The 15416-nt window shown below is 39.0% G+C and overlaps 1 protein-coding gene across 2 annotated transcripts in view; it reads right to left on the reverse strand.

Annotated features, from left to right (window-relative positions):
* Positions 1-14829, reverse strand: part of LOC121368384 — a 48030-nt gene extending 33201 nt beyond the window's left edge. For both annotated transcript variants that reach the window (XM_041493081.1, XM_041493080.1), the window contains exon 1: positions 14765-14829. The gene's annotated coding sequence lies outside the window, so the exon portion shown is untranslated. The remainder of the gene's footprint in view (positions 1-14764) is intronic.
* Positions 14830-15416: the final 587 nt, after the last annotated feature.

Raw genomic sequence — 15416 nt, forward strand, 5'->3', positions numbered from 1 at the left:
CTAGGTAGGGACGACCTGACACGAAGTCTTCACAGTCGTCAAAATGTTCAATACGGTCATCACTGTCGTCATTGCACGACATAATCATCTTGGCGGGTGTATCATGACCATCGATTGGCTGTTCCCATCCAGCCACGTCCTTGAGGTGTGTATCAGCGTGGTTTATTGGTTGTCGTCCACTGGTCGACTCTAGGGCAGATCGCGCACCTCTCATCACGGTCGTCTGGTCAGGATCTTGACGAAGTAATTGCTGGAAGTAATGAATGATATACAATGTTTTTTACCATGACCGTCAAATAGCTTTCATAATTTAATTGTTGTTTTTTTCCTGTAAAGATATAAAAACAAAATCTACTTTTTAACAAGGCGGCCTATTGTAGAGCGTCATTCATCACTTTGTAGCAAGACTGAGTGTAACATATGTATAGGATAATGTCCTCAATCTCAAGATTAGTTGCGCTCGTGAATCTCCGTCCGGCATTACGGACCCAAACGAGATTCACCCGCGCATGTAATCGTGACATTTCGGACATTATCCTATTCATAAAGCTATATCATTTGTCTTCCACTGGAAGAAAAAGAGGAACGTTGTAAATAGGCAGTTACACTCATAGTCAGCTGATTCTTACATGTTTACTATTTATGGGATAGTATTTAATAATTTGGCCTTAGTTGCATGATAAAACATAGCCACCTACAATCGCCCAAATGATTATGACGCTACTGCCCATTTTTGTTCCACCACCAGTTATGTTTAATTTTTAATGGCTCTTACGACATTAATTGTTTGGCAGCGTATTAACTGGCCCATAACCTACCTCTAAGTCTTCCGCTGGCTGTTCAATCCTTGTCCTCGTCTTCTTGGGATTATGCAATAAAAAGATACAAGATAGGGTAACGATGAGCAGACAGAAAGCTGACACTCCTGCCACATAGGCCTCCGTCTCGTAAATCTGACAATAACTCTTCTGGTTCCAAGAAGATCCTGTCCCAAATGGGCAATCTTTTAAGCATTTGTTGTTGTAGATAATCCGACCAGCGCTCCAGCATTGCTCTTCGTCGATGCAGTCAGTGTTGTTCACCAGTCCTGGATTGTGAAAGGGTGAAGATGACGGGCAATCCTTTATGCATGTGTTGTTCCATGTCAGCCAGCCAGCCTTGTGGCAGTCTTCACCCGAGATGCATACACTGCTGTTTGCGAATGTGGAACTTGGACATTTCTTATAACACTGGCCTCTGTAACAGAACGGTTTTGGGGCCTCCATGCAACGGATTTCCATACAGTTAGCCATAACAAAGGTATTGTTAATTGATTGTTTCTTTACGAGTGTGTTTATGCGCTGTCTCTTTTACACGTGTTGGGCGTAGTAGGTACTGCAAACAGAGAGAAAACAAAACTGACTTGTAGCTCACGGTATGCAGTAATTCTGTATTTCATATTTACAATAAAAGATGGCAACTGTCTAGTACAAAAACCAAGGACAGGGATGACCTATTTAAAGACACCTGTTGAAGCCTAAAATGTCCCAACTGCCCAAGATGTCCCAAATGTGATATCTTAGGCCGGTGCTCAGCCCAAAATGTCCCAATTCTAAAACTTATGTACCACGTTGGCCCAAAATATCCCAACTGCTGAATAGTGTGTTGAAGCAGAACAAGAAATGGATAACTATATATTCGTATGTATGTACGTATGTACGTATGTTTGTATGTATGCGTGGATGTATGCATGTATGCATGTATGTATGCATGCATGTATGTATGTATGTATGCATGTATGCATGTATGTGTGCATGTATGTATGTATGTATGTATGCATGTATGTATGCATGTATGCATGTATGTATGCATGCATGTATGTATGTATGTATGTATGCGTGTATGTATGCGTGTATGTGTGCATGTATGTGTGTATGTATGTATGTGTGTATGTGTGTATGTATGTGTGTATGCATGTATGTATGCATGTATGTATGCATGTATGTATGTATGTATGCATGTATGTGTGTATGCATGTATGTATGTATGTATGCATGTATGTATGTATGAATGTATGTATGTGTGTATGTATGTATTTAAGTCTGTATTTCTTTTACTTATTTTCCTATTATGTTATGGTTTGCTTTTTATTTTTATTATTGTAGGGTTAGGAGGGTAATCCGCTGGTTTCAGTTCATTTGTTTTCTTTAGTAAACTAACTTCAGTCATTAGAAACAGTGTTTCTAGGAATAAAAAACTAAATAAAATTTTGTCAAAATATTTCTTCTTTGACTAAAACAAGCCTTGTTAATTATAATGCACACACAATCACCACCCACATATAGACAATACAAGACAACACTTGGAAACAATCACTCTCAATCCAGATCAAGTTCACTAATATTAAAACATTTGATTTTTCAACATTATACACAACAATCGCACATGAGAAACTGCAAAAACAACGCCATTCCTTAATTAACGGAACGGTTGTTACAAAGAACGGGGAACGAAGATACATGTCGTCTTAACAAAGAAACGGAACGAAGATACATGTCCATTCTTAACTTCCACGAATCTGGACAATTCGTAAAGACCGAGAGTGAATCCAGACTAGAGTATATTGAGACAGACATATAACTTTACTCTTCGCTATATTGACGAACTTATATCATTCAGTAATAGGAGGATTATAGATTACCTTCCACTGAAGTACTCACGAGTGTTTTGAACAGTCAAATAAAGTACTCACGAGTGTTTGAAATAAAAGAAACATCTGAAGGTATTTGAACAGTATCACACCTCGGTCTTGGCATAGAAATTCAAAGCGGCACTCAATCTGATTAAAATTAGTTCTATTGGTCTACCAGTAGATCTAACAGCATTGCGTGGACTCCCATGTCCAGGTGACATTTCATATATAAATAACAATTTAAATATCGACCAATTACACTTCGCCTTTTATAGCGTTTTTCGGGAGCATACACATTCTTAAAAATATCGGGCGAGACTGTTTATGCAATAGGCGAACTTGTTGGTCTATTTCAACATTAAACAACAGGGAAAAAAGTGCAGTAATAAAGTCTGGATTGTATACGAGTATAAACAGATTTTATGGCTATACCATCACGGGTTTTGTTTTCGTCTTAGTTTCCGGCATACTTCGTAATTGACCCGAATCATTTCGTATACCCTCAGCATAATCCCGAATGTTTTCAAATTCTTTTCAAATCACTGGCATGATTTTGCAAGTAAGGTTTTGATTGGTCGAATGAAAGGTCAACTGGACATGAGCTCCAACGGGGTGCTGTTAGATCCACAAGTAATAGTAATTAACCAGTGGAGCTAATTTGAATTAGATTGAGCGGCACTGGTCTCCGAACTAAGCTGTATAACAAAAGCGATAATTTAAACTTTCCAATAGTCAATTTTCCCTTTATGCCGAGTAATGTACCTTCTGCTCCAGCTTTTGGTGCCTACATATCACAACTTTTAAGATACCTTACAACATGTTCATTGTATGCAGATATGAAAACGCCATATCATTCTGGCACAGAAGTTGATCCATCAGGGTTATGATGTCCAGGGAACTCTGAGGGTATTCAAAAAGGTTTATGGTAGACATTTGAAGGCTATATCTACTAATTACGATGCATCACTGACCAAAATTATGGCTGATGCTATTCCATATTTTGAACTTGTGCATACTTCTCTATCTTTTTGGTGAAACTCTTGCACGACTTGTCACGACTTATTTAGAACATAACAAAGTACAGTGTAGTGTTAGTTATGTCTACTCAGTATACATGATATATTGTGAAGGTATTGTGAAATAATATATATATATCGGTAACATCTGATATTATCACTGTTGTGACAGTGATTCATGAGTGCATGTCATCACAGTTGTACTTATTCCAATACGCTATGTCCTGTGCTAGTTTTGATTTAGTAAACGTCTGGGAGTGGCAGTCATCTTTGTGCAAGAATGATGAAATCTCCAGTAAAGAAACGCCTCGGAAGTGGCTCTGCTCCTACAGACGAAGCACTAGCTAGAAAATCATGGAATCAACCACTATTTTATCAAATTTTGCCTTTTTAAAATTACGTCTATAGAAAGAAACCTTCTGCCGCTACAATGTCACTGATTTAATGTACGGCATAGCAGAAGTGGAGGGATTTAGCTCAGTTGGTTGAGGTTTTGCCTGGGGTGCTTACGTTGCAGGATCGAACCACCTCGGTGGATCCATTCAACTGACTGTTTTTTCTCGTTCCAACCAAACCACAACAACTGATCCAATGCCGTGGTATGTGCTTTCCTGTCTGTGTGAAAGTGCATATAAAAGATCCCTTGCTGTAGCAGGTTTCCTCCGATGACTACGAGTCCAAACCAGATACACATACAGGCGCACATGAACACACACACATACATACACGCATGCATGCATGCATGCATCCATCCATCCGTTCGTCCGTCCACCCGAGGAAGGATGTAGCTCAGTGGTAAAGAGCTCATCTGATGCGCGTTCGGTCTAAGATCGATCCGCGTCGGCGACTCATTGGACTATTTATCGTTCCAATCAGTGCGCCACGAGTGGTATATCAAAGACCGTGGTATGTGCTATCCAGTCTGTGGAATGGTGCATACAAAAGGTCCCATATCAATGGAAATATGTAGCGGGTTTCCTCTCTAAAACTCTATGTAAAAATTAGCAAATGGCATCCAATAGCCGGTGATTACTAAATCAATCAATGTGTTCTAGTGGTGTCGTTAAATAAAACAAACTTTAACCATCCATCGATCCATCCATACGTACGTACGTACGTACCAACTCACACCTACCTACCTACCTATATACATACCTACATGCATAAATGCATACATATATACGCGCGCGCGCGCACACACACACCTGGGGCGTAGCCAGAGAGGGAAAAACGCCGAGGAAAACCCAGACTTGTAAAATAAATATACTCAAAGGCAAAAGTTATTGTGACATGGATTGTTTGGAGTAATAAATTTGTGAATAGATTTATGGATGTAAACCAGAGAAAATGTGCATGAAACAGCTCAAAGAAATGCAACCAAGCAGTTGTTGCAGCGATTACATGCTTTGTGCAAGAAACATTGAATATTCGGGAGAAATGCTGTCCAGTGTTCACCATAAAATGTCAGACATTCAGTCGCAAATCATTGCCACTCTGTGCAGCCTTCAGAAGTCCAGAATATAAAACATTGATGCAATTTCGTCATGCCACGCCTCAGTGAAAATGACAGATGGCGTCAATTCAACGTCCACAAAAACACCATATGGCACTTATGGCAACGATATCAACAACACAACCAGGTCAGGGACCGTTCCCGTAGCGGCCGACCACCCGTGACAACCCCTCGCCAAGACACATGGATAAGGACCACGCTGATCCTTCCTCAGATCTGGAATGTCATTCCCAGGAACTTTCTCCAGCATTTAGTGGCCTCAATGAGACGACGGTGCCAGGCCTATATCAATGTTCAAGGTGGACACACTCGCTATTGACTGTGTGAACTTCGCTCTTGACCCCCTCTAGTGATATGGCTCATTTGCATATGGCAGGTGCGCCCTTTTCATGGACTATTGCTTGTTTCCATAAATTACAAGGTTAACTGAATGGTAGATGATAATGGGATAATTGAAGCAGGGGTCGGGCATTATTCTACGAACCGTCATAGCACAATGTTGTTATTGTTGTTGATAATGTTGTAATACATATACTAAGCTGGTAAAACTAGTTTGATGCAAATCATACTAGATATCATACATGATTACGGTCATACATTTAAGCTGGATTTTGATAAATTCCCTCTAGATGGGTTTATCCACCATAAGAACTTTGAAAAACAGCTATTACAATACACTATACACAATAGAGCTCAAATTGGCCAATACATGTGTTTATTTTGCGCTTCACTGTGGCGTCAATTTTGGACATAATTTTGCCAATATCTATCATTTGAGGCACTAAATGGATTCCAATTGCGCTGTAGCCTCTCTAGAGGGATTTATTGACTACAAAACATTGAAAAAGATGTATTACAATAGAAAATCCAACTTAAACTTGCGAACATACGCGTGTTTTATTCTTTTGGGTTACGGTGGCCGCCATCTTGGACGCAATCTTGAAAAACTCAAAACGCTCAAAGATGCCAGCTGGGCATCATTCAGATTTTGATTGTACACTACTTCCCCTACCAAAATTAGCAATAACCTGCTTTGGGGGTATTTTTGCAAGGTTAAGAGGAAAATGCCTACTTGGCTACTGGACTATTGTTAATTATAATGCACACACAACCACCACACACATATAGACAATACAAGACGACACTTGGAAACATTCACTCTCAATGCAGATCAAGTTCACTAATATTAACATTATACACAACAATCGCCCATGAGAAACTAAAGAAAAAACACCATTCCTTAATTAACGGAGCAGAGTTGTTGCAAAGAATGGGGGAACTGCGCAAGATGTCCCACTTGGAACATCTTGGGACAGTGTTCGGCTCAAAATGTCGCAATTGGGACACCTTGGGCAGTTGGGCAGCTTAAATTATTTGATTGCATGGTTATACCAGTCCTTTTATACGGATGCAAAACATGGGGTTTCGAAAGTTTAGCTTCCGTAGATATACTGTATAATAAATGTTTAAAACTACTGTTACCAATGAGGAATTCTACACCGTTGTACATGTTGTATGGAGAACTTGGACGTTTCCCGGTAACTATAACTGTAAAGCTAAGGATGATTACCTTTTGGTTCAGACTAATTAGATGGAAGCAGTCCAAGTTATCATTATTTGTTTATAGATTGTTGTTGAATGACTACAATAATAATATTTACAAACATAAATGGATAGACTTTGTAAAATCAATATTGAATAACATTGGTTGTACATATATATGGATGTCACAATGTAATAGAATTGCAAGTGCTACACTTTTTAAAGAATTTATTTCTTTAAGATTTAAAGATCAATTCCTACAAACATGGTACAGTCATATCGATAATTCCGGAAAAGCTTCAAATTACAAACTGTTAAAATTTTGTGTTACATTTGAGACATATTTAACATCACTTGAGAAAAAACATTGGTGTCCATTATTACGTTTTAGACTTTCAAACCATAATCTCCCCATTGAAACAGGTAGATGGACACGAATACCACTACATGATAGAATAGGTCCCCTCTGCAACAGTAACGACATCGGAGACGAGTTCCTTTATATACTTAAATGCCCATTTCTTAAAGAACCCAGAATTATTTACTTACCACAATACTGTCAATCAAAACCTAATACATATAAATTTTATAATATCTTCAACAGCAAGAAAACCGGTGTCCTTCGTAAATTGTAAATTTTCTGTAAATTTATTATGAATACCTTTAAGTCCCCCGGCTAAAAACCTATATGGATATGTATTGTATGTATGTATTTATGTATGTATGTATGTATGTATGTATGTATATATAAATATATGTAATTGTTTATTTATTTATTTATGTGAAATACTTATACGTTTGCCATCTTGTCAAAATATATGTATAATTGTATTATGAACCTCATATGCCGTGGTTAACGGCCTGAGAGTAAATACAGTTCTGTTCTGTTCTGTTCTGGACAGTGTAGGCTTCTACAGACACCTCAACGCGTCACGGTTAATCAGAAACTGCATTCCATATTAAGATAGCAACTTTATGACATTCATAGAGCAGAGTAAATCGACATTATTGTTTTACGGAGAAAAAAACACAACCCCCAGCCCCCACCTCAAAAAACAACAACACAACAAACAACAACAACAAAACAAACAAACAAACAAACAAAAACAAAACAAAACAAAACAAACAAACAAACAAACAAAAAAACAAAAAACCCCACGTTTTAACACATAAAAATCAAATATCAAAATTATTTATTAATATACAGTTTTAATTTTGAACATTTGTTCCAAATGACACGAAATCATAACTTTTCTTTTAACAACCATTTGCCGGTATTTATTATTCCACTCACTCAATAGGTTGAATTTCGACATGAGATTTAAGTGGACTTTTAAAATTCTTAAATCGTTACGTAGGCCTATTTATTCTGGGTCGTATGAACTTGCAATATCGACCTTGGACCCATTTTAACAAAACATACAGGGAGACAGTACTGTACTTATATGCACTGTTAAAGTTTGTTGTTTAATCATCGGCTATTGGATTTCAACCATTTGGTAATACTGAGACAGTCTTCAGAGGAAAACCGCTACAATTTCCCTTTATATGCTCTTTCTCACAGGACACCACATACCACAGCTTTTGATATATCAGTTACAGGCCCCCCCCCCCCCCACACACACACACACACATTTGTGTTCCATTTGTGTATACATATTCAACGATATTTAATGCACATTATGGCTTACTATCAACAAATATATTGTATATTTTGCTGGATCCCACTAAATCCGCCGTTTTGTGAGCAGGTAGTTATGTACTACTTAAAATGCGTCACTTCGGGACTTAGTCTTAGAAATGAAGAAGGGAACGGACAAGTTTGTTGTGTGCGTCACTCCCAGTCAAGCTCGCAATAAGACAAGACGTTGTTTCGTGTTCTCTCGACTTAACCAACCCACACACCTGGGAGGGGGGGCTGTGGGGGGGGGGGGGGGGGGGGTGATAGCTAGTTACGTGAATCTTCCTTAAGTTCAGCCAGCGAACGTTTCGCTAACATTCGCGAACTATTTGACTGGTTCCCGACGTGGCCATTTGGTTTACCGTGAAGCGCATAAACCAGTCTACCGGACGTGTTTTTCTGCTCGGTCTTGGCTGAAGGCAGTATGTGTTGGGAATACCGCGTCGCGTACACCGGGTTGCGAGCAACCGTGACCTTGGTGTACAGCGAACCGGAACCGAAGAGAGAAAGGCGTCGCCGCCCCCAGCCCGACATGACATGCGTAGCGGAAAGAGCCCACTCAACCTGCTAACGCCGACGAGTCGACTACGCCAGCGGCGGTTCTGGACACAGTAATATGCGAGGATCCACCGTTGACTCTTTGCACCGGCCTCTGATATATCAGTCGTAATGCACTGGTTGAAACGAGAAACGGCTCAATGGGCCCACCGACGGGGATCGATCCCAGACCGACCGCGCATCGAGCGAGCGCTTTACCACTGGGCTACGTCCCGCCCCCAACCGACAAGAGGTCCTGTTGCTAGACATGGACAGCCATACCATGCACAGGACCATCAAGATCATCTTCGGCTCAGAGTACAGCACCATCCGGAAGGTCCTGTTGCTAGACATGGACAGCCATACCATGCACAGGATCATCAAGATCATCTTCAGCCCAGAGTACAGCACCATCCGGAAGATCCTGTTGTTAGACATGGATAGCCATACCATGCACAGGACCATCAAGATCATCTTCAGCCCAGAGTACAGCACCATCCGGAAGGTCCTGTTGTTAGACATGGATAGCCATACCATGCACAGGACCATCAAGATCATCTTCGGCCCAGAGTACAGCACCATCCGGAAGGTCCTGTTGCTAGACATGGACAGCCATACCATGCACAGGACCATCAAGATCATCTTCGGCTCAGAGTACAGCACCATCCGGAAGGTCCTGTTGCTAGACATGGACAGCCATACCATGCACAGGATCATCAAGATCATCTTCAGCCCAGAGTACAGCACCATCCGGAAGGTCCTGTTGTTAGACATGGATAGCCATACCATGCACAGGATCATCAAGATCATCTTCAGCCCAGAGTACAGCACCATCCGGAAGGTCCTGTTGCTAGACATGGATAGCCATACCATGCACAGGACCATCAAGATCATCTTCGGCCCAGAGTACAGCACCATCCGGAAGGTCCTGAGCACTGACAACTTCACGACCTTCCTCCGAGGCTTCTCCACCAGTCAACCCATCACTTCGCATTCCTGAGTTTGTTGCATTTTAAGATGTTTCCGACTAATAAAATAAGTGTACGATTAAACTTACGTATTAAATATATTTTCCTGTTTAGAATATAAGTGTCTGTATATTCAATGTGTTTCTGATCGTCTTAATATTTGTAAGAAACCCAAACTGGATTCTGTCTTCAAATAATTTCGTATGTACGAAAAAAAATTATTTTAGGAAATAAAATGAAATTTAACCTAGTAAAAATATTAGAACGATCAGAAACACATTTAATATACAGTCACTAATATTTTATGCAGAAAAATATATTTGATATGTAATTACAATCGTTAAAAAAGCTCTGTTAGTTGATAAAATATTAAAAGTTGCAGCAAACTCAGGAATGTCCCTTTAACTTGTTTACCAATCTGATGTGCTATGACATGTTCTAATATTAATCTTTGTTTAATGGTATGGGAAAATGTGTTATCAGCATTTAAAACATAGCTCTCACGTCATATTTTGTTATTAGTGTACGTTATCTGGGCTAAAGCGGCCTCGGTGGCGTCGTGGTTAGGCCATCGGTCTACAGGCTGGTAGGTACTGGGTTCGGATCCCAGTCGAGGCATGGGATTTTTAATCCAGATACCGACTCCAAGCCCAAATAAAAGATCCCTTGCTGCTAATCGGAAACAGTAGCCCATGTAGTGGCGACAGCGGGTTTCCTCTCAAAATCTGTGTGGTCCTTAACCATATGTCTGACGCCATATAACCGTAAATAAAATGTGTTGAGTGCGTCGTTAAATAAAACATTTCTTTCTTTTTTTATCTGTGCTATTGGTGTGTTAACGACTCCAGCTTACCCTTAACTGTCGATTATTTTAAGAATAGACACGTATAGGGAAAATAATGGACATCTATTGTTTACTTAATGGACAGATGCACGTATTGCTGTACTGCTATGTTTCAAGTAGGAGAAAAGTCTCAAACTGTCCATTCTGTGAAAGGGGTGGGGAGAGATCATTCTCGCCCCTCACGAAATGGACAGTTTGAGGCATTTCTGTTTTACCGTGTCACTATATATATTGCTCAAGGAAATTAAAACGTTCTCCAACAGATAACCTATAACCTCTAAAATGGTAATGGACATTAGAAACCGATATTATTATGTAAATACGTCTGTAACCATATCAGCTAAGTAGAGTGAACCATCCCAAAACACCAATCGCGTAGTTCCAGAGAAAAGGAAATGATCACTGTGGCTTCATTTAACACATTGTCGATAACGGTTGGTAATTGTTGCTCGAACGTACAAGTATGTTAATACATATTGAAATATGTTTGGTTATATACAAATTATACATTCGTGTAGGAAGCGGAGGGTGGTGGTGGCAAGGGGGGGGGGGGGGGGGCAAGGGGGGGGGGGTGGCAAGGGGGCACTTTTCAGATAGTTTGCATTATATTTGCTTTATAATAGTATAAAAGTGTGCCCCCCCCCCCCCCCCCCCCCCACACACACACACTTTTTGGCACCTTCCTACGCCACTGTTATACTTTATTAAATTATCTCCATCTGCCGATCCAGCCAGTGCACCCGACTAGTATATCAAATGCCGTGGAATGATGCTTATAAAAGATCCCTTGCTACTAACGGGGGAAAAAAGGTAGCGGGTTTCCTCTCTAAGACTACACGTCAAAATTACCAAATGTTTGACATCCAATAGCCGATGATTAATAAATCAATGTGTTCTAGTGGTGTCGTTAAACAAAACTAACTTTTTTTTATTAAATTAACTGAACATTTTACAAATTAGGCTAATCAAAGTGGATTCTCAAACGACTTGCCTTAAAGCATAATGCAGTGTACAACAAAATAATAAATAAATACAGGATATGTACAGGATTATGGTGGAGAGTGATCTAGTAAACAATAATAATAATAATAATAATAATAATAATAATTAATCATTAATAAATTAAGGTTCTATTGACTTATATTATTTAATACATCGAGGGGTTAGTTTCAGAACCCATTATATGGTGAATTATAAACACATTAATCACCTTGTCAGCATCATGGGAAGGTGTACTATCATTTCACAATGTCTCATTCAAACCAATCATTTATTTATGCTTTTATAGAACAGAACCCAAACCAATTATCTTTTATGTCCATTTTCACAAAAGGCAAAAAACATGTTTTCAGCACTACCTTATTCTGTCTCTCTAGAATTTTGTAGTATCACCCATAGCTGACAGACATAACGCGTTAGCTTACAACATTGGATTGTGGTGGGCTGTAAACTGTCTGAGAAGATTGAATCCTAGGTGCCATACCGCCTGATATGCTAATAAGTGTTTACATCCAGCGATGGTGTTTTATGTAAACTATTATATCTCTGGCTGGGTGTTTTGGCTTACAAAGAAATAACTCTGGCTGAGGTAGCTAGAATTAATTGTTTGCGCATCACGGTGACCGGTCCGTTTGTGATAATCTGAGATGGACTGCAGACAATGGGGGGATGGGGTGTGGGGGCTGGAAGTGTGTAGTTCTTAGACATCTGGAATGTGGTAAAATATGTGTGTTGTTAACTAGTTGCTGAATAAATGCCGGTTATATAAATAGTTTAATCAGAAGTGATTGCAGAGTTCATTTAGTTCTACAGAAGAAACACGCAGTTAAGAAAATATTAACTGAACAGAGACAGAGAAACTAGTTAAACAGCAAAGTGATACAGGGGGGATATATGATTGATTGCCCTTAGTGGACCCATCGCCTTTTATCTTACTTCAACCAGTGCCCAGGACTGGTGCATTAAAGATTGTGATATGTACTTTCCTGTCAATGGGGTAGTGCATATAAATGACACCTTGTCGCTGTTTTGTTGGAACAGCCACTATGACGGTAATAATTTTCCTTCTGCATTTTACAAACCAAGTATCGAAATATCTCACAGAGAGGACATATGATAACTATGGTTTAAACAACTTTCAGATCAGGTTGCCGGGGTCTGGATTGAAAATTAACGTTGCGGAAAGACACTGGTTTAAGATGTGATAATAATCCAGCTCAGATTTCAAGACATCACTTGCCGGATTCGTTTCGAGTTGTGCTGTGTCATAGCAAGCTTTGTTTTGTAGATCCACATAGTCACGATCACGGGACACACACACCTTCCCTCCTGCACTATATTAAATTCTTAGGGGAACAAAAATAACAGTTAAAACTTGATACACAACTATTCACAAGCACCAAACGCCTAGAGTTTGATGATTTTAAAAAACACCAATGCACTGAACATGGAATAGGTGATTTTAACAATTCACTAGCCATAGTAAAACACTTACCAGCCCTTCTCCTGTGTGTACTGTACACTGGTGCTAATAATACTACAAGTAGAACATAAAACCAGAATCCAACATGATCAAAACACTTTTATAATCACTCTAATAATTTTCACGCAATTTGTGAAATATTTGTGTACATACCATGTTAAAACTATCCCAGTAAATTAATTCCATTTAATGTACAATTGCAATGCATCTACAGTTTACATATTCTGATTTTAGTTATTTCTTTTAAATGGCGAACGTCGAATGGTTTTCTAAGATAATCTTGTAATATGAAATTATATAACAAGTGTTTGTACAGACTTCCCTTTGGAGTTATCATTATTCTACTGTAACATTGTTGCTTGAATATGTCAGTTATCCTTTCTCTAATTACATTGTAAATATTGTTATCAACATGTGCTAAGTTCCATACATAATTTAAACCTAGTTCGTTTAGTTTCTGTTTGACCTTCATTAACCAGTCATCTTCATACTGAGCCATTTCCTCATATATATCTCTTAATATACAATTATTTGTGTTACGCAGCTTTATCCAATATTTAAAAATCCGTAATTTTCTTATAATTTGCATTGGGAAGTGTCCTAATTCACTATAAACGAAATCATTACAAGTTCTTTTGTGTACCCCTAATAGTCTTTTACAGAACTGTATATGAATTTGTTCAATGTCTTGGCCAGGATGAAAACCCCACATCTGTAACTAAGAATACTATTAACATAGGTGTCAAAACACAGATAGCATTGTTTCAATATTAAAATAATTCTTATTACACACTTTCAGTACTAAAAATAAAGCTTTTCGACCTTGTTCTGCTACTCTCTTCTGTGTACGACTAAATTTTCCATATGCATGCAGGGTCAGTATACAGGAGTTGACGTCACTTCATTTCAAGCTGAAGTAGGCGGGGTGTCAATCGTGCAGGGGCAGTATACAGGAGTTGACGTCACTTCATTTCAAACTGAAGTAGGCGGGGTGTCAATCATGCAGGGGCAGTATACAGGAGTTGACGTCACTTCATTTCAAGCTGAAGTAGGCGGGGTGTCAATCATGCAGGGGCAGTATACAGGAGTTGACTTCATTTCATTTCAAGCTGGAGTAGGCAGGGTGTCAACCAAAAAGAAACAAGAAGACTGCCACAAGTTAGCAGGAAAAATCATGGCTTTTTGTTGTTGTTTGTTTTATTAATTCTAAATTTACGCGTTTTTCATTTATTAAACTGTCTGTATAGTCCGGGTATGCATGCATCTTTCCAAAACATACGTCTCATACTTGACCTGATTGTACAGAAAACTAAACAGGATTCCATCCCCCATTATTTCTTTTCAGTGGCAGCTATCTTTGCTGAATAGTTTTTGTTGGTTTTATTTTCATTTTTAGAATAATCTTGCTCCTTAGCCCATATAGCATAAGTAGAATAGATAATTATTTTAATAATACTTAAGAAACACCACCCAGAACAACTTAAAATGATCTAGACATAATATTACTTACCCGGCCGGCGTTAAACCTTTGTGATATTATATAGCTGTGCACGTAGGGAAGGAAGGAGACACCAGCGCGTCGCTATATGTTGTTTAGAATGAGTCAAATCTAGGTTAACTTAAATACAGTAAACTAAGTCAGGCTACAGTAAACTAAGTCAGGCTACAGTTGGACGGGTACAATTCTGGGAATTCGCTTATTTTATTTTATTTCCACGTAATCAGTACGTAGCGTGATCTGAACATGGGGGTCCATTGGGGGAAGTGTTCGAATATTTAAGTGGGCCACTAGAACACATTGATTGATTAATCATTGGCTATTAGATGTCAAACATTTGATAATTTTCGACATATAGTCTTGGAGATGATACCCGCTACATTTTTTCCATTAGTAGCAAGGGGTCTTTTATATGCACCGTCCGATAGACAGGATTACATAGACCATGGCCTTTGATATACCCGTCGCGGTGCACTGGCCAGTGTTCGAATATGAACCTATATATAGCGGACCCTCTTATGTACAGTTTCCCCGGACACGTGTACCTATATTGCATGGTTTAGTATTCCAAATGAATGTAATTTTCATTTATAATACATATTTAGAGAAATAAGGTCCTCTAAATCCATGAACGTACAATGTATTCCTTTACTTTTTATTTATT

Source organism: Gigantopelta aegis, chromosome 3 (assembly GCF_016097555.1).
Source record: "Gigantopelta aegis isolate Gae_Host chromosome 3, Gae_host_genome, whole genome shotgun sequence".
Taxonomy (NCBI): Eukaryota; Metazoa; Mollusca; class Gastropoda; order Neomphalida; family Peltospiridae; genus Gigantopelta; species Gigantopelta aegis.